The sequence below is a fragment of the Ochlerotatus camptorhynchus genome, unplaced genomic scaffold, assembly GCF_037179485.1.
Source record: "Ochlerotatus camptorhynchus isolate MF236.1 unplaced genomic scaffold, CSIRO-AGI_Acam_v1.1 ptg001374l, whole genome shotgun sequence".
NCBI lineage: Eukaryota > Metazoa > Arthropoda > Insecta > Diptera > Culicidae > Ochlerotatus > Ochlerotatus camptorhynchus.
This window is the reverse complement of record NW_027041670.1, coordinates 1-4,672: the sequence shown is the minus strand read 5'-3', so window position 1 is coordinate 4,672 and position 4,672 is coordinate 1. Positions and strand designations below refer to the sequence as shown.

The 4,672-nt window shown below is 37.4% G+C and overlaps 1 pseudogene; it reads left to right on the top strand.

The window, feature by feature from the left end:
• Nucleotides 1–422: 422 nt before the first annotated feature.
• Nucleotides 423–2,361, top strand: LOC135716808 (putative nuclease HARBI1; annotated as a pseudogene).
• Nucleotides 2,362–4,672: the final 2,311 nt, after the last annotated feature.

Sequence of the window (4,672 nt, the reverse complement as noted above, 5' to 3'; positions counted from 1 at the left end):
CACTTTTCATGCGATTAAAATTTTGGCAATATACGAAAATTTCTGTTCCTAACTGTGTTCCAGGTAAAGTAGTTGGCTGGATTGCGTTAGTCGATAAATTAAAATTATTAAAACTAATTACCTCTTGTTCTAGATGTAGATAAGTCGTCAAATCGTGGATAGCATCGGGTTCTGCACAATCTTTTAGCGAATTTGTTTATTCCCAGGTTGAAACTAGTTTTGCACCAGTTTCAACCTAACTGCTGTCAAAACGTTTTTTTATTCTCTTGGGTTCGACCTAGTTCTGCACTAGTTTCAACTCCAAAACTGTGCATTTTACGGTTTAACGATTGGGTTCACCAATACAATTGCATCCGATCTGTCAAATTGTGCTTTGTTTTGGATCGTGTAATCGTGAAAAAAAAACTTGTGCGAATAAAAAAATGCAAAAAGTTGCTGTCCAATTATTGGAATCGTAAACGGAATCCGCTTCAGATTTCGATTTTGAGGATCACATTATGATGACAATTATCGGGAAACTCAGAAACAAGAGAAAGCGGGTCGAGAATTTCGTCAGCTATGTAGTGGAGAATCTCTCGGTGGAGGAGGTAATATTCATAAATGATAATAATTAAAACAGATTTTTCCGTCGATGAACAAATGTTTATTTCCAGTTCCGACATCATTTCCGGCTCTACAAGTCCACAGCCTAAACGATCATCAGACGATACGCAGAGTCCGAATTTTTATCGATCGAATACCGGTATGGGACGTTTTGGCAAATTATCAAATGTGTGCTTTCTTATGGTTAGCATTTCGGCTAAGTATTGATTGATTTTCTATGGTTTTTGAGTACTTTCTTAAAGTTTCTATAATTTTTCTGAATTTTTTTCTGAAGTTCGCAAAAATTTTCTGGAGTTTGCAGTAGGGGAGAGAACTACTTCGGTCTAATCTTGGTCTATGGAGCAGAAAACATCAATAATAAGTCAATAATGTAGCCGCCGGTGGTGTATTGGTAAGCGTGATTGCCTTTCACCCCAAAAGGCCTGGGTTCAATCCCAGTCGGTGCCGCCGGGATTTTCTGAGGCATAAAATCTCTGTTGGTCCCTGGTCTATAAGTCAATAGGTAGGGTCCAGGTGTGGAATGACTCCCTGGCATTGGTAACATTGGTACTCAGTCAATCATGCGTTTGGAACGATGCTGTAATTTGCAGAGTTGTTCTGAAGTTCACAGAATTCCCCTGAGGCTCGCTGAGTTTTTAATTTTGTTTGGAAAATTTCATAAAATATCGGTGAACTTCTGAAAAATTCAGGAAAAATATGCAAACTCCAAAAAAATGTGAGATTAGCAGGAAAGTTGTGCGAACTTTAGGAAAATTATGCGGATCGTAAGAAAATTTTCCGAACTTTGAGAAAGTTTTCTGAGCTTCGCAAAAATTATATCATTTCATAGTATCAATATTTTTCTCAATTTTGTTATTTTTTTTTTCCAGATGTTGTGCAAACAAGAATTCTTACCGAGAGATTGGTAATTTATTTAATATGTCCGAAACGTCCTTCTACAAATGCCTCAATACAAATTTTGGTCATTATTATAATCTGTCCAATGAGATTGTTCGCTTTCCGGAGACATAGGCCGAAACGGAAAAATATCGTTACAGGATTCAAAACTGTTAGTTAAAATTTGATAATGTTTTGAAAGCATTTAATGTTCAAATTCCTTACAGATTGCTGGTTTTCCTAATATACGCTGTATTGACGGTAGCTATATCGCAATTCGAAAACCGGCAATAAAATCAGGTCGACCTATATCACCGGCATGATATGCTATCGATTACCCTTCAAGGAATCTGTGATCCTAACAGAAGATTTCTTGATGTTTGTATTGGGTCACCAAGTCGAATCCACGATTCGAGATTGTTTTCATTGTCACCGATCAGCGATGATCTATCAGGGATATGTCAGGGTCATCTTCTTGGCGATGCATCGTACCCGGTCCGGGAGTATTTGTTGACTCCATACAAAGACTACGGTAACTTGACGATTAAGCAGAGGAATTATAATCGGAAGCACTGCCAAACTCGGGACATAATAAAAAATAGCTTCGGTGTGCTGAAGCAAAGATTCCGCCAGTTGACACGGCTGGATTTTTTTCACGTGGAGCGAATGTATAAATTTGTTATCGCATGTTGCACTTTGCACAATATGTGCATTGATCAAAATGATCATGATGACGATCATGATGGATCATGATGGAATTCACGACGAAACAAGAGGTGCTGTGCCTAGCGATTTACCAACTGGCTCTCAGTCTTCAAAGAACGCCGCCTTGCGTAGGCTAGGCGAGTTAAGAATAACTGAATATAGAGCCGAAAAATTAATGTAAATAAAGTTAAATAGAGATAGAACTCAAAAGACACCAAATTTATAAACATTTACTTTCAATGAACTCATCTGATTGGGAAAAATCTTCGCTTCTGAAAATCATGGGTTCACTTTGGAAAACTTTCTAGCAATCTGCAGAAGAAGCATTTCATTTTTCATTCATTTCGCGTAAAAACAAATCTCAAGTTTTTCTTCAAAAAATTGGAATATCACAAAGGAAGAAATAAAAAAAATTTCAGAGTGCATTTATTTTTCATGCACTGGGTCAGCTGTTATTCGGTTTTGCGCGTTTAGCTATACAAAGTGTCAAAAGATTTCATGGCGGTGTGATCTCGTGCTTTAACTCTTGCTTCTCGTGTCGAAGTGTAGAATCAATAGTGATTAATTGTTGTTTACGAGCTTTAATTTGTAACCAAGTCGGTTAGAACAATATTCGCGTTCGGAAAGCGTCTTTATGACAGCATCACGGACTCCTGGAGCTGCTCCGATTTTGCTTCCCATCGACACACTCGTCTAGGAAACGGATCAGACGATAAAAAGAAAAGGATCGTTCCTTTGTTCTCGAGTATCGCTAATTCAGTTGGGTATGGATACTCGCTTCGCTAGATTTTATTATGTTGTAGAATATCACCTTGATCTTATACATATTTTTTTTTACATAAATTGATACTAGACTGGTATGGCATGCCAGGTCCTTGAAATCAGATCAGTCAGTTGTTGAAAACGGATTTCATCGAACATCATTCCTAATCTTGTTTGGCAACTCACTAGGTAGAACGCCTTCAATCTGATCGATCAAGAGGGTTCGCTGCGCACATCTTCGTCTTGTTCCAGTCGGGTCGCTACCAAAACCATTTTAGGTCGTTATCCGATATTGTTACGATGTGCCCAGTCCACCGTAGTCGCCCAATTTTCGCATTCGATCTAAATTTCTTAACTTACAACCTGCTGCAATGCTACTCAATGATTCAATTCTTTTCTAGTGAATCAACAATTTCCGAGCTAAATCCAATCTTTTCAAAATTGTTTTAAATTTTAGCAGTGAGCCCAAATCAGAAACGATTCAGGAAAACTCTTAATTGAGGTGACACTTTTTAAAGCAGATTCAAAACTGAGTCTGAACTTTTTTGAAGTGAGTTCAAACTTCAAACATTTTTTAACTGAGACTGAACTTTTCTGTTATGTTATTCAATCATTTTTAAAGTTTTCAGAGCTTTCCTCAAGTGATCCAACATATCTCGAAACCTGGCTTTAAATAATTGCTTTCATATTTTCTGAAGTGAGGCCACATTAGCTGATTTAATCCCTTTCCTAAATGAATTCAAGGTTTCCTGCATTGATTCAACTTTTTCCTAACTGAATCCAAACTTGTCAGAACGGGTTTTACATTTTCCTAAGTGAGCCCTAGATTTTTGTTAACTGCTTTAGCATTTGGCTAGTACACAAGCATTTCTGTGATGGAAAAATAGTAACTTCCATAATTATCACAGATTACAAATTCGACAGTGAGCATGCATAAGGACGTGACCGTGATGATCGATTCTCTTTTTTATTGATAACTCGCTTGAATTAACATTTCTCGGTGCGTTTGCTGTTGCTTTTGATAGCCAATACAACCTGTTACAGCACTGGATTGGACAAATGTCAGAAAATTGCTTCCCTTAGCTGTAGGAATTAAAAGAGAAAATCGATGAAGAGAATTGGATGCCCTTGTGCATGCTCACTGTCAATTTCTCGGTGCATTTTCTGTTGTTCTTGCCCCCATCAGCAAAAAATCCGGGAATTTATCAACCGTTCTAAGGCATAATTTTCCAAATAGTGTGGACTTACATAGTTAATCTAAAAGCATAAATAGAGGGACCGTCTTATAATTTCGGTGCTTGGTACAGAAATCTGTAATCTGTGATAGGAAAATTCCTTTTTTTCTACATAGAAACACTTCGTTTTATTATTCAAAATAATGGATGTGCGTTCACAAACGCACGAAATCTAAAAAAAAAACAATGTTTTGTATTTTTTTAATTCAATTGGTAGATAAAAAATGTACCGAGAATTCAATGGAGGGATTTCACGCTAAAATGTTCTGATCGCTGATCCAAAGCTGTGCCCCAATTGGCGAGTTAAATTTAACTCGTGGTTAAAAGTGACACCTAGAAAGTTGCTGCTATCCGAGTGTAGTTATTTCTGACCGACTAGAAGTTAAATTTTGGCAACCGTGGCTGAGTTCTGTTTGAAACCTGATCGAGCGAAAACACCGGGATTTTGTGACATTGAAAATAATTTTTGAAATGTCACGTTTGACCACGAG